The sequence below is a fragment of the Vigna umbellata genome, chromosome 1, assembly GCF_029865625.1.
Source record: "Vigna umbellata cultivar VRB3 chromosome 1, Vumbellata_1.0, whole genome shotgun sequence".
NCBI classification, from domain to species: domain Eukaryota; kingdom Viridiplantae; phylum Streptophyta; class Magnoliopsida; order Fabales; family Fabaceae; genus Vigna; species Vigna umbellata.
This window is the reverse complement of record NC_142165.1, coordinates 7,486,238-7,501,676: the sequence shown is the minus strand read 5'-3', so window position 1 is coordinate 7,501,676 and position 15,439 is coordinate 7,486,238. Positions and strand designations below refer to the sequence as shown.

Sequence of the window (15,439 nt, the reverse complement as noted above, 5' to 3'; positions counted from 1 at the left end):
TAATTAATTTTTAAAAATAATATAATTTATATACACATATAAAATTATATATTTTATTTAGATAAATTGTGATTATATTATATTTAATTTAATATTTTATATCATAGTTATTATTATATTATTAAATAAAATATACAATAGATAATTTAATAAAGTTGAGTATAATCTATTTATTAATTTTATCAATTAAAAAAAACTTATAATATTTAATAAAGTAAAACTTAGTATATTATAATAAAATTCTAAACACAACAAACATGAAATCCAATCAATGAGAATATTAAATTAATTTTAATAAAATTCTTATTATTTTTTTATAATTAATAAATATATATATATATATATATATATATTATATTATATTAAAAAAATTGTTAAAATTTAAATATAAGTTTAAGTTATACATTAAAAATAAAAAATAAACAACATATAATAAAATAATTCATCAACTTATTATTCATAAATTTATTATTTTAAATTTTTAAATTAAGATGTGTTATTTAGTTTTAATTTCGATCTAAATTAATCTTTCGTACAAAAAAATTAAATGATTATCTGAAAAATATGTTTAGGTAATATAAAAAATTAAATATCAACTCTTTATGTTATTATGTCATTTTTTTAATAAGTAAACAACTTATTAAAATTTATTTTGAAATTTCTTACAAAATTTGTTAATAGAATTAAAATGTTTGTATATATTTTTTTAACAAATTAAGAACACTTATATTGATGACAAATTAGGATTTAATTTTATTTTTTCTTTTAGTTAAAATAAATATATTTTTTAAAAAGAAAATCCAATAACTAGTTTTTTCAATGAAAACTTGTTCATCTTGTGAATTTTTCTAATCCAATTCATGTGAGTCAGAATCAAAACTATTTGATGAGAGATTTAATTTAATCCCACTTCAAATGTAAGGATCGAGAAATTCAGAAAAAGTGGAGGAAGCCAGGTATATACAACTGATTGGACCAAACGATTTTGGTAGTAGTATATAAGTAAAAAGTTCAAAATTTCGTTCACTCTCTACATGCACTTCTTCTTTCCAAATTTCTGAATTCTCTTTTCTCCTCCTTCTTTCTATAAATTCTCTTTAGAAATTCTCACTTTTTCTTCATTTGATCATCAATCAGGTCATGCTTGAGCTTTCCTGATGTGAAGAGCTTCTCTTTTCACCGATCAAGTTGCTATTTTGGAGTTGGTAAGTTCAATTCCTTCGTCCTTTGAGGTTCCTGCATTTTCTGTTACATGTGTTTAGCTTGCATGTGTTCATCAACTACTCCTCTGAATTTGTTTTTTGTCTTTGGTCCTCTGATTGATTCCTTTTCACCGATCAAAAATTTGTAGGCTGCCTTAGAAGTTACTTGCGGGTTAGGCAAGATTGTGGAAGTGTAGAATTTGTCTGGTTTATTCGAGGTAAGGGAAGCTAGTAATTTAATTATGTTTTTCTATGTTTGTAATTTCTGTTTGGACGTTTGCGTGTATGAATAAGTGGATGTTTGATTGAATTGTGTTTGAAATTCTGTGTATGACTGAAACCTATGAACTGGTTGGGTTTTCTGCAGAAAAGTGTTCGGTCTGTTCTATTTTTAAGAAGAGAATAGGGGAAAATGAGAGTTTGAGGTTAGGAGTGAAATTGGGTGGTAAGGTACGTCTAGGCAAGTTTATTTAGACTTGTTAGAATCTTTAAGTTGCTTTAAAAACATGTACAAAGTAGGAAAATGGATTTTTGGTCATTAGGTTCTTGATTCTGCATAATTTAGGTGAAATTTGTTAAAGAGATCCTTTAGATTGGTGTTAGAAAGGTTTAGGTTCAGTAGGATAGGTTTAAATTGATTTATGATTCAAGTTTAGAGGATTAGAAGTTAAGAAAAATATCTTGTTTTGGTCAAAATTGGGTGTTACTCATAATTCTGCAAAAGTTTTGCAGAATTATGCAGAACACCGAGGGGTTACTATTGACTGCTCAGTCTTGTTCTGTGCTCGGTCATTAACTGGGTTCGGTCTTCTTGGAGTCCTACCAATTCATGATTGTTCGGTCTTAGAAGGGTGGGTTTCTTAGTGCTAACCCTCGGTCTTGTACTAGCAGTTATACTAGTGTTAGTGCTCGGTCTTATACTAGTAGTTATGCTAGTGTTTGCGCTAGTTCTTATACTAGCAGTTATGCTAGTGTTAGCGCTCGATCTTATACTAGTAGTGATACTAGTGTTAGCGCTCGATTTTATACTAGCAGTTATGCTAGTGTTAGCGCTCGGTCTTATACTAGCACTTATACTAGTGTTAGTGTTTGGTCTCTTCTAGTGGTTGGTGTTTAATAGTGTTCCCACTTCTTCAGTTCTATCTATTATGGACCGTTCGGTTCTATCCTTTGGGTAGTGAGAAATCGTTGAGTCTCGATCGTTCACAGGGTTCTCGGTCTTATCAATGAGCATATGATTGTTGAATGAAATTGTCGCAACCGAGATCGCGACGGAACGACGAGCCGAAAAACAAACGGGATTAAGAAAAGATTTTGGAGTCACCACCATAATTTATTATGGACAAAACTATGGAAAACCAAAAAATAAAGACATGGTCTGCGAAAAGTAAATTTTAGGTTCGGGAATCGGTTACGAGTAAGGAAGGTATTAGCACCCTACTACGCCTGCCTAAAAGCAGTACCTTTAATTAAATGTATAAAGTTGACATGGTTTATGGACAATCAGGGATCGTGTAGTTCTTTGTGTAGAAAAATGTTTGTGAGTTTGTTTTAAAAATTATTATAGATTGATTTAGATTTTTGAAAAGCGAACCCAACAAAGATTTGATTTAACAAGATCGACATTTTTTTTTGTTTTAAAGAACTCGTATTTTTTTATTATTTAAGAATGGTGGAAAAAAGAAAGAAACTGGCCATAAGCCGACACATACTTATAAAAAAATTTATGATTTAAAAAAAAATTATTTGTGGAAAAATAAACCCTTTAAGAAAAACTTCAGAATACAATAAAAAGAAAAAGAATGGTGTAAAGGTGACATACCTTTTTAGCTTTCAGTACTCTCGTATTTCTTCTTTGATGATTGCCGTTGACAGAACCCTTATGAATGAGAACCTATTTTTCTCTATCCTCTTTTTCTCTCTTTTTATTATTTCTGCATGTTTCTCCTTCTTTTTTTTCGTTCTTTTTCTATGGCAGTGTGCGTATTTATATACACACATTGTAATATTATGATAATCTTGCCCTTAATTGTGAATTAATTGACAATGAACAAAACATGGAAAGAAATGGTCTTGGTTGTCAGAAAACAAATTAAATAATATTCAAAACATTGATTATCATTATTGTCAGAAAATTTGTCCATTTTTTAAAAATCTTATTTTCCTCTTTAAAAGCAATTGATGCATGAAATTATATCAATATACTATTTTAATTATTGTTTATAATTATTAGCATAATATTGATTCAAATTATTACCATATTAAACTAACATTTCAAAAATATTGTGTTTGGTATTAAAGTTATTATTTTATTCTTTTTACCCACCATTAATTATTATTCTTTTATTCTTTATTTTTACTTATTTACCTATCCGGACGAAATTGGGTGTTGATAGAAATTATATGTTAATTGATGAGGATTATGTTTTTAAGTACTGTGGAAGAATTCCAAGGTGGAATGTCTTGTGGATGGTCATTGAATGGTAAAGTATGAATGTGGATATCGTGCTAAGCTAGTGTTTATCTTCTGTGATTACTCATTCTCAAGTAGAGAGGAGTAACTCATGTGCTAAGCTAGTGTTTATTTCCTGTTTTGTCCATGTTCCTGTTTGATTCTTCTCTTGCAATGATTACCTTTGGGTGTGAACAGAGGTAGAGGAGTGCTCGGTGGAGCAAGTTTTGAAAGAAACAGAAAGACTAGCCGTTTAGTACCTTACTGTTTAATCTTGTTAATAGCGGTATATAAACCGGTCGGTTAGGTACATAATTTTGTAGTAGTATAGGAATTTTGTAAAATTTTAAATTTTATGGTTATTTTGTAATAACTTTAAGGTTAATTTTATTTTCCTATAACTGTTTTAATATATTATTATATGTTAACTTCCACGTATATATATTTTTGAGATGTTACATCAAATATTTCATACGTGCTAGTTTGGGAGTATGAGAAATGTTTTAAATCAAGAAGTGTACGTATGGCCAAGCAATAACATGGTATATTCGAAAACTCTTGGTTCAATCTCTGAATATTTAGCAGCAATTGAAATCTGATTGACATTAATTATACAACATATCAGTCAACAAAAGGATGCAGAAGATACAAAGCGACAGTGCATGCATACTGTACACGTAGCAGCAGACAAGACAATATTACTTTGGCTAGCTGGTTGTTTCTTCTTTCTTTCTTATAACCATTACTCATTCTCTTTTGGTTTCCTCTTACCTTCCGTTTTTCTCTTACTATCTTGGTTGCAGTTTTTCTATCTGCAGTTTCCATCTTACAGCATAAACGTATATAGACATTTTGATGGTTTAGTGGCAATTGCAGCTGGAAATCTAAGATGACATAAGAGCTCTGCTATGTATCTCTGATCTTTCATCTCAGTTTTTCCTTTCTTGTTTCTTGGTGATTCTTGCTTTTCTTTACTTAACAATGTATGAAGATTTAACACAACCCATTATGTTCATAGTTTCTTATATCTTCACTCAAGTTAAAATCCCGCAACACTGCTTCGTGATCAAAGAAACAACCAACAATTTCTAGAAGCTCTTTAGAATTCATCTCATGCAAGATCTTTGTATTTCTCATTCACAACTTACTCTTCTCTACTGTGACAATTAAGCTATCACGCATATCGTTTATAATCAATTGTTTCATGAACGAACCAAAGACAGAAATTAATTGTCACATCGTTTGAAAAAAAGACTTCACCCAGGTTTAACAAGCTTCTTCCTATATGCTCTAATCTTCAACAAGCTTATATTCTAACAAAATTCTACCACCGTCAATTTTAACAAAAACTCTACCAACTTCAATATTCCACACGTTATATTTCAAGTTGGGAATGCTCAATAATTACTCCCAACTTGAGGGAGGCTCTCAGTATTCTTAATTCTGAATGCCTATGTTTATAGCTAAGCGCTAGCATAACTTAGCGCTTTACTGTTTTCTCCGTTTTATGCTTATATTAAGCAATTTTTATTTTTTGCTGTTTACTGTGTAATTCTAAATCATTCTGTCTTTATCAATTTTTTCCTTTTCTTGTTTCTTCTTTCGTTCTTCTATTCTCCTTTGGTTCCCCATTCCGTTTCTTCTTTCTCATGCGTTTTTCACATACTATCTAGGTTGCAGAGTTTCTATCTGCTGCAGTTTTCATCTTACAGCAGAAATATGTATTTGACATCTTGATGGACAGTGGCAATTGCAGCAGAAAATCTAAGAAGTAATCTTATTACAACTCAGTTTTATGGGCGCTTAAAGAACCTATAATGAATTATGTACCGAATATAGCAAGCAAAATATTATTAGGAATTGGGGAAAATATTCTAAAGAATAAGAAGAGAGAACATTAAAGAACAAATAATTATGTCAAAACTAAGTTATAGCAGTGGTAACATCCTTTCTCTCTCAATTCACTAAGAATTTGTTCCCTTATTCCTTTGCCTGCTTGCAGTGTTGGGTGTTTCTGGTTCTGTTTTGTCATCTTGCCATTTGAAAATGCCTCGCACCTTGCTCATTTTCTCATTGCCAATGAGATAGATAATATTAGTGTTCTTATTGTCATATTTAATAATAAACGTGATCAGGATCATTTCTCCAAAGAAATATTCAACGAAACAACATGATGCAAATTATTCTCTTCTTCCACACAAAACAGTAGCAGTCCTGTAAGAAGCATAACCTTTCTTCAAATTCATGACAAAATCAGCGTTCATTTGGCAAGAGAAAATCTAGAAGGAATACTGTATAGAGTATCCAAAAAGCTTTTAACAACAAAATTTGTTAAAAAAAAATCTCTGACAAACCATTCAATCACCCAGATTTGCATAGGACACATGCATTTCTGATATTTCATAGTTCTATTTTCAGGAGGAAATCGAATAGTCGGAAGAAATTTGATTTGCATAGCCTCTCGCTCTCGTGCTCAACAGGTTAAGAAATGACTAGAAATTCAAGCAACATTCCAATCCCACAATTCATGAAGGTACGCATCATTGAAAAATAATACATAGAATGAAACAAACTCAAGAGAAGGATTAATGAGAATCAATATCAATATTACCTGCAAAGGCTTTCTCTAACAACAACACCTTTTGCTCTCCTGGATCAATCACCTATAAAATATTCACAACTAGGACTTAATTGGAAAATGTTCATAGTGAATAAACAACACATTACGATCGTCGGAGAAGAGATAGTGGTTAGAGATGAATTACACCAAAATCTGTATGTATGTGCATGAGTTAAATTAAATCTCAACAACCAGATGCTAGGATGCTCCCCTGTCCCTTCTGATATAGCTCTAGTAACCAGGGTGTTTCCTCCGTGAAAGATCTCACATACTTTTTCAGAAAACCCTCATCAGACTTTACAAACGGTGTGACGAAGCTAGCATCCTTCTTCACCGATCCTCTGGAGAGAAGATGCTGCAGAACCAAAGCCCTCGGAACGAGTCTTTTCTCCAAACTGAACAAAAACAACGAAGGGTACGCAATAAGCGTAGAACGATCCCATCCAAGCCAACCCACCCAAAACCCCATCACTGCATCAAGTTTCTCCATGGAACAGTGCATCATTTTAGGCTGTTTCCTAAACGCAACCAAAACCTCATCCTCGGACCAACCCCATTTCTTCAACACGTCGACTTTGGCATCCCAAAGGGGTTTCGAAACTGTACTTTTGGCCTCAAGGGCCACAGCGAAGGTCACCTTCAGAGGGTCAAACCCCAACAGCTTCACTTCCTCCACAAGGGTTCTCAGGTTGGAGCAGAGAACAAAAGACCGAGAGGAGAGCAAGTGCCGAATGCCGACGTGCGCGACTCCGGCGTCGAACAACCTTTCAACGTTTGATGCCAAGTGACAGTTGCCGATGACATAGGGACAGGTGAAGAAAACAGCGAGAGCTCTGAGGTCGGAGGGAAAGAACCTTCGGAGGAGTTGGAAGGTGGGGAAGATGCAGTTTTCGAGGCTGCGACAGAGGAATCAGGGGTTCCTAGTGACAATGGAAACGACGCCGGATGCAGAAACGCCTTTGGAGGCCAAGAAGTGGAATTTGGGGAAAAGCGTTCGGGTGGGGTCGCATACCATGAGTTCGGGGCATTTGCTGAGGATGCGGTGGATCAGGGGGGCGGAGAAACCGTGGGTTTGGAAGAAGGAGATGACGGAATCGGGTTTTTGGGCGGTGTTGAAACGAAGTCGTTTGGATAGTTTCAGTGCAACCTCTAGTGTGAAGCCGCGGGTGTTGGTGAGGTAGGATATGGTGAAGGAGACAGAATCGGAAGTAGTTGTTGAGAACAAGAAAGAGGGTTTGGGGAAAGAATAGAGAAGTAGTTTTGCACTTAGCCTTAGGCGGTGGCAGATAACAGTGTTCATGGCGTCAGAATGAAGCTACGGCCACCGCTTCCACCGCTCACGAGACCGGAAAACGTTTTACTGGTAAAAAAAATCAACTTATTTTATCTATTTGTTAGAAGTCGTAAAATAAATTAAAGGAGCTGTAATTTAGGTTTTGTGCATCCATTTCCAACATCTCTAATATCGTCTCACCTAAAAACACAAACAATATTACTTTCTTCTATAGAAATAATCATCATTTAATGATTATGTACATTTTTTAATATTTTTAATTAATTCTATCTTTTAAGTATGATTTTTTAGTTTAATTGTTTTTTTTAATTTAACCATCCTTTTTATTTTTAAACAAAAATAATTATCTAAAATAAAAAATTATTTAAGAAATAAATAAAACTATAATAATAAAATTATAACAATTATTTATATTTATAATAACAATTTTTGAAAGAGATTATGCATTTATAATGCTTCTAAAACATATTAGTTTGCATAATCAAAATTTTATTTGAGAACATTATTAATGGTTTTCATTATGTTGTTGGATTAATGTTAGATAAAATATATTTGTCGGAAAGATAGATTTTTTTTTATGAAAACAAAAAGTTATATTTGTAAGAAGTGATTAAGTTATCTTAATAATAATTTGACTTATAGTTTATTAATAATCATGATTAGTTACATTACATGTGACATGAGATTCATTGTTGTATGAAATTCTTGCAACATAAACCCATGACTAGTTTTGCAGCACCAAGTATAGATTAAAATTATTTAGAAATTTTGTTTTAATATGCAGGTGAATAAGTTTCAATAAATATCAATTAAATTATTTTAAAAAAAATCTTTAAAGACAAAAACTACCAGTAAGTTAGAGTAAAACATGTTCATTTTAAAAATTATATTTGTAGACGGACACAAAATTTGACCTATTGTATATTTTAAATTACGTCTAATTAAAAATAACTTGTAAGAAGAAAATAGTCACATAGTTCATTAAAGGCATTGATTTAATATACATCTAGCAAAATCAATATAATAAAACGTTAAGAAAAACAATATATTACTATTATAACAATACTTATATACGACCTGAATAAACTAATAATTTCATAATTTTTGGTTTGAAAGGTTTTTAAGTTTTTAAATCACAATTTTGAATATTGTCATATTCATCAAGTATTATATTACCCAATATTTTATTTAATTCGTGGTATAAAGAGTGTTTGATAGAACTCGTAACGTGTAAACACTTGATGAATACATTAAACCCTTACTTTATAAAGTGATTAATTTGGTTTATTGTTTTAGTATGGAAGGTCGAGAAACTACCTCTTCATATCTTATCACTTCTCTTTATTTTGTTTTAGGGTGTTGCTCCCTCCACCACCACAGCCTTCTCCCTTCACCTTCTCTTTACTATTTTGCCCTTAAGTAAAATTTTATTTTTAGAATTATTGTTTTTTAATTTTACTCATTTATAACATATTTCACTGATAACCTACGTAGTTCCTTGTATGAGTAAAATATTTTTCTGCAAAGCTCAGTGATCGTGAAAAGAATTATCAAGCAATCTTCCTCTTGCTTTCGGTGCAGTACGTGGTGCAGTGCGTTTGTGGTGTAATGTGCTTGTCGTGGTTCCTCTCCAGGTACGTAGTCATAATCATTCCAATAATCCTAAACCCTAAACCCTAACCCCTTCCAATAATCCTTCCAATAATCTTTCCAATAATCCTTTAACCCTAAAACGTAAAATGAAAACGAAGCCTAAACGGATGACATCCTTCAACGGATGTCAACATCCGTTTAAGGCAAAACGGATGTCGACATCTGTTTCGCCTTAAACGGATGTTGACATCCGTTGAAGGATGTCATCCGTTTAAGCTTTGTTTTAATTTTATGTTTCTGTTATTATTTTATTAGATATTTTAATATTTTGATTTATTATTTTTGAATATCTTTTTAATGTATTTTAATAATGTATATTTATATTAGTTTATATTTAAATATTAAAATAATAAAATAATAAAAATAAAAAATTTTAACTTTAAGGATATAATTGGAATTAAAGATAATTGGGGAGGTGGAGGGAGAAGGCTGTGGAGGTGGAGGGAGCAACACCCTTTGTTTTATTATTCTTTTATTTTTACCAAGTCTTCACGATAGAGTTTAAATCCAAACTACTAAATGATCTCCGACGCTCAAATTAATTTTTAAGGTACTAATTGGTTGTTATAGTTTAAGTATTAAATATTCAATAAATATAATTACTTACCTTGTGACATAATACCTATTAAGTATGTTTTTATCTTGTTAATAAAAAAATAGACCATAAGACCGAATGATTACTAAGTAAAGTTAGGTGGTTTTTTGTAGTTTTTAGGCTTAAATGCTTACTTCATCTTCATGTTATGAGGTGAATTTCTCTTTAATACTCGGTTTTAAAAAGGAATCTATTGAGTCCAAAAGTTGTAAAAATTGTATCAATTAGATCCCTTCCGTTAAATTGGCATAAACGGAGTTAACTTCCAACTGACGTGACAAAGGAATATGCACTTTTTCTTCTCTCTCCTCTGCTTTTCGTGCAATGTCCTAGCTTTTTTTCTGTTTTCTATATCTTTATTAAATATTTTTTTTTTCTGTCTCTTCCTCCAAAGCTTATCTTTTCGAACACAGATTCACTCATTATTCAAAGTAGTAGTCTGGTTCATCCAACCGTTTGGTGTTCTCCTCATGCTCCCACTGCCTGTGACCATTTGGTCCCTACTGCTCCCACTGCATGTGATCGTTCGGTCCCTTCTGTTTCCATTGCATGTGACCGTTCGATCCCTGCGTCTCCCACTTCCTGTGACCACTCGGTCCCTTCTGCTCCCACTGCATGTGACTGCTCGGTATTTTGTTTTGTTTACAAGTTGCAGCACCCACCCGATTGCGTCGTCGTCGACTTCCTCTGCCCCTGGGTTCATGACGTGGCGAACAATCTCCGCATCCCCAAACTCGCCTTCAACGGCTTCTCCCTCTTCACCGTGACCGCTATGGAGTCCGTGAGATCGAATCCCGAACTTGTTTCCGACGCCGGCCCTTTCGTGATCCCCCATTTTCCCCACTGCATCACCTTGTGCTCCAGACCACCAAAAGGGGTCACCGTCTTCATGGAGAGGCTTCTGGAAACAGAGATGAAGAGCGACGGTCTCATCGTGAAAAACTTCATGGAGCTTGACGGAGAAGAGTACATCCAGTACTACGAGAAAGGCAAGGCCCACAAAGCCTGGCATCTTGGGCCAGCATGTCTGGCCGCGAAAGTCGGTGAAGAGAGGGGCGAGTGACTCCAGTCCGACAAGATCTAGTCGAGGCAGATCCGCGTCATATCTCGTCGGGACCGTTGCGAGATCCGCCTTAAAGATTCGAACTTTGGTGACCTCTTCGCTACGTCACATTCTCGAAGTTGACCGTTGCGAGGACCAACCCCGTCGTTGGAGTCACAGTCTCGGAGTCTTCGAGTTCAACTTTGTATTGGGTAACCTCGGCCGGTGGAACACTACAATAAAATCGCGTATTACCGAAGGCTTATTACCGAGGGCCTTTTGCCCTTCGGTAATGCCTGCGATGCCTCTTCATGTACAAACCACATCTTCATTTAGTCATTCTCTAGAGAGATCCACCCGCACACATTTCTTTTTCTCTCGAACCTTCGCTCGTCTCCGATCCATATTTCGAGCTCCTCCACCTCAGATCTTAATCCGCCAGCCATGGTTAGTCTCTATATCTTCATTCTCCTGTACATTTCTCCCTTACCTCTGCCTAATCCACCAAAGAATCCATTTTTCACCAATTAAACCTATCCTCACCGTTCTATCTTCACTTTTGCCCGATTAAAACCTCTGTTCGTTCCATTCCATCGATTCAATCGTTGAATCCTTTCTCTCCACTGATCAAAACGTCCCAAATCCCCAACCCTAGAATGTACACCGATCAAACCATTCAATCTAGGGTTTGCCTCCGTTTTCCGTCATGAAAGGGAGGTGATGAAGTCAGTGGGTATGGCTTTTTGGGAAGGTTTGAACTTGCCATACCAAATGAGGTTGACAGAGATTTTACCTGTGAGAAGAGGTCCTCTGTGGTATTGGAACTTCAGTTGGGGCTCTGAGTCATTGAGTTTCCTGGCTGAACTGAAAGGAAGAATTGAAACAGCCAGAAATAAACATAGGAGAAAGCTTAAGAATGTAAGAGAGGCCATTAGTTTATGTTGTCTAAGAAAGAAGTGAAACGTTGTTGGTGAATTGTTGTGAGAGAGGGAAGTGTTGGCGGATATATATAGTGGGAGGGGGTGAAATAAAATGAGAAGAAGTTGACAAAGGAAACCGCATGACGGGGTGTTTTGCTTGTTCCACAGTTCGGGTGGTACCAGGTCAGAGACCTTCTTCTCACACTTTGCCTTTGTTCCCTGGTTTCTGATTATTCTGTTGCTTTTATTGTGTAACTATTAGGTTTTTCTTCTTAATGGATCTGACACATGAGGGTGTAACTCTGTTGATTAGAATGATTAATTGGTGGCAGTTGTTATAGTATTTAGATACAGAGTAGGGTAAAAATAGTGGTTTGAACTTCAATTAACTTCTAACAAACCTGGAAGAGAGGGTAATTTATTGTTTCCAATCAAAAGCGTTGAAACTTGTTGCAGTTTACTTTTTGTATTGCAGTATGTGTAAAAGTTCATGAAATTGGAAAGGGATAAAATGGTGCTCAACTGAACATCGAGAACTGGATTGTCTTCCAAAGAGGATACCAGCAGAAAAAAAAGGGATAAAGTGATAAACCTAGTTGGGAGATATACGGTGTCGTTATTTGCAGTTTCATTTTGCACCTATTTTGATTTATGAAATTCCTAGTGTGTAGGGGGGATAAATTGATTTTGAAATGATTTTGGTTTATGAAATTGTTATCGTATAGGGAAGTTATGTTTTTAACTTCTATCTGGTCGTGTTATCTATCAGGTTTCCACAGGTTGCATTTGATTAGCTGCCGCTTTATTTTGAATATAAAAAGGAAGAGAAAATGAGGACGAGGAACAAATGTTGAGCTTGTTTTAAAAATTTGATTAATGTATGCTTGAATGATTCTATAACTTAATGTATGCATGCTTGTGTCTTTGAATATGTCATTAATTGTATTTTAGAGTTAATAATGGCTACTTTCTCGAAATTCTGATCTGTTTTAGAACTTAGAGAGATATTTGTGAGGTGTGTAGCAGTGCTGTTATAATCTCATTATTATCATGTTCCAGTTCAGTAATGCCATACCCCTGCTCTGTTGTACATAATATCAGAAAAATTATGTAGGAAGTGTACATATTGAGTTCTGATTTTGGGTTTATAAATTAAGAACTAGAAATTTATGGTTTATTATGTGTATTTTTCTGGTTGGTATATATATATATATATGTATATTAATGCACTGGGTTTTATGATGTTTAGACCGTGACTGGATGTGCTTAGGTGTTTGGAAAACTTATATAAGGATCATCTTTAAACAACATAATGTTGATGCAGAATTAATATATACTTGAATATGTTGGATGAAATATGATGTAGGGAAATGATTATAGCGTTGCATATTCCCTGGTTGTTGTAGTTTTATGAATGGTTTCGAGATTCTTGAAAAGTCATTATGTGTGAATTGATGCTAGGATAGAATTTGTGGTTGTTATGTATGATTGAAAATATATGATTTATGGAAATATAGTGGAATATTGGAGGAACCGAGAATGATGCTCTATTTCTCACTTTTGACATGCTAATCAAAGTATGATAAACTTGGTTGTAGTGTGAGTATGTTGTATGAAGAAAATTTACTAGCTGTCCTTTTTCTTTCTGGAAATAGAATTAGGAATTTTACTACATAATAATTAGAGAAGATTAGAGTTTCTAATCTGACATAACATTGTTAGATCTTTAAACATTCCTTAAGCACATAAATTATATGTTTTACTGCACTGAAATGTTATTGAGTGAATGGTATGGACGCTAAGGATGCTTTAAAAGAGAATAAGTTAACGCCGAGCGTAGTGCTGTTATGATTTGCTGTAATCCAGTTTATAACCTTGAGTTATGAATTCTCGGTTAATTTTCTATTGGTTGATACTATTATGAAAGTTGGATTTAGGTATGTTTTGCTACCGTTACTTCTCATATTGGTTGAAAAAATATACCTTTGATGTACATTTCCAGCAGTATGGTAATTTTCTCCCAATACCTATGACTTCTACTTACATTTATACTTTATGGTTTGCAGGTGTGTGACACCTTGATCAAATTCTGCTTCATCATGCCGCTTGAACTTGGATAGTCTTTATAGTCTTTATTATTAGTTCTTGTTTACATTTGTTCTTAGAATTTAAATGTTTTTCCTATGTACTGAGATGTAAAAACTTGTAGTGTTGTAGTGTTGTGGCAACAAGTATCTTATGTAAAAGACTACAAACATATTATGCAATATAATTTGATATCTCTTTTTCAATTATCCTTCTCCAATAGAAATATCAGTGGTTAGTTTGACTTGATGTCATGAAAAATTTCATAAACTGCACCACAATGCAGGAGAGTAATAAAAAATCACACGAAATTAGCACCAAAGCAGGTCATAAACTACACCATAATTGGTTACTGGACAGCAGAAAATTCGCCCTTCGAAAATTACCGAAGGCTTTTGTCCTTCGGTAATTACCGAAGGCTTTTGGCCCTCGGTAATTACCGAAGGCTTTTGGCCCTCGGTAATTACCGAAGGCTTTTGGCCCTCGGTAATTACCGAAGGCTTTTGGCCCTCGGTAATTACCGAAGGCTTTTGGCCCTCGGTAATTACCGAAGGGCAAAAGCCCTCGGTAAATGTTAGCGACAAGGGATTTACCGAGGGCTCTTTGGCCGTCGATAAACCTTCGGTAATTACCTTTTACCGACGGTTTTGGGCTGTTTCCGAGGGCTTCTGGCCTTCGGTAATGCCCTTCTTTTTTGCAGTGGAATTCACGGTGAGACTGACGGTGTGGACACCCAATGAGAATGTGTGCATTGGAGAAACTCTGTATTGGGTAACCTCGGCCAGAGCGTACAGTGTTGTGGGATATGATGTTAGGAGAAATGGGTGGAGGGAATTGGGTGTGCCCATGGTTGAAAAGGGTTGGCTAGAAGTGGTTGCTTGGTTCTGGCATGGTGGCTTGCAGAAGGGTTGGCTGGGAATGGGTATTGGGGAGAGGAAAAGAGAAAAAGAGAGAGAAAAAAAGATGGCAGCAACAACAGAGGAAAGAGAAAAAAAGTACAGCAAGGTCAGTACGAAATTAACTCCGTTTATGCTAATTTAACGGAGGGGACTTCATTTATACAATTTTTACAATTTTAAGACTCAATAAATTCATTTTTAAAATCGAATATTAAACAGAAATTCACGTGAAGACGAAATAAGTATCTAAGACTAGTTTTTATAAGAATTGATTTCCTTGATGATTGACCAACTGATAGACATACATCGCTCCGTTCATACAATATATTTAACAATAGTTTTTATAAGAATTTAATTTTACCTGCGGCGAAAATACTTTAACAAAATGGTTATATATTTTACAAAATTATTACAACATATCAACCAATTTTTTTATATTATAATTTTTGTTGATTACTTTCATACCTCTTCTCTTTTACATATATTGTATTGTTTACTTAGATTTCGGAATTATATTTGACCGAGTTTAATTTCATGATTAAATTAATTGTTGCAAATAGGGATTTATATTATGGTTAAATTAATGGTTGTCAATAGAAGATTAATAGGATAAAAATATTTTTAATATTCTTATAATAATTAGATTTTTTTTTAGATTTTTATTTTTATTTTTTTAT

At 34.0% G+C, this 15,439-nt stretch overlaps 1 long non-coding RNA gene and 1 pseudogene across 2 annotated transcripts; one reads left to right on the top strand and one right to left on the bottom strand.

Annotated features, from left to right (window-relative positions):
• Nucleotides 1-5,490: 5,490 nt before the first annotated feature.
• Nucleotides 5,491-7,750, bottom strand: LOC124824545 (transcription termination factor MTEF18, mitochondrial-like; annotated as a pseudogene). The gene is made up of 2 exons (XR_015780277.1): nt 6,420-7,750; nt 5,491-6,317 (listed from the first exon to the last, which is right to left on the bottom strand). The product of XR_015780277.1 is annotated as a transcription termination factor MTEF18, mitochondrial-like (transcript).
• Nucleotides 7,496-14,050, top strand: LOC148204508 (uncharacterized). Its single transcript, XR_015780286.1, has 3 exons — nt 7,496-7,637; nt 9,101-9,202; nt 13,845-14,050. It is a non-coding gene; the product is annotated as an uncharacterized LOC148204508 (long non-coding RNA).
• The last annotated feature ends 1,389 nt before the right edge of the window (nt 14,051-15,439 follow it).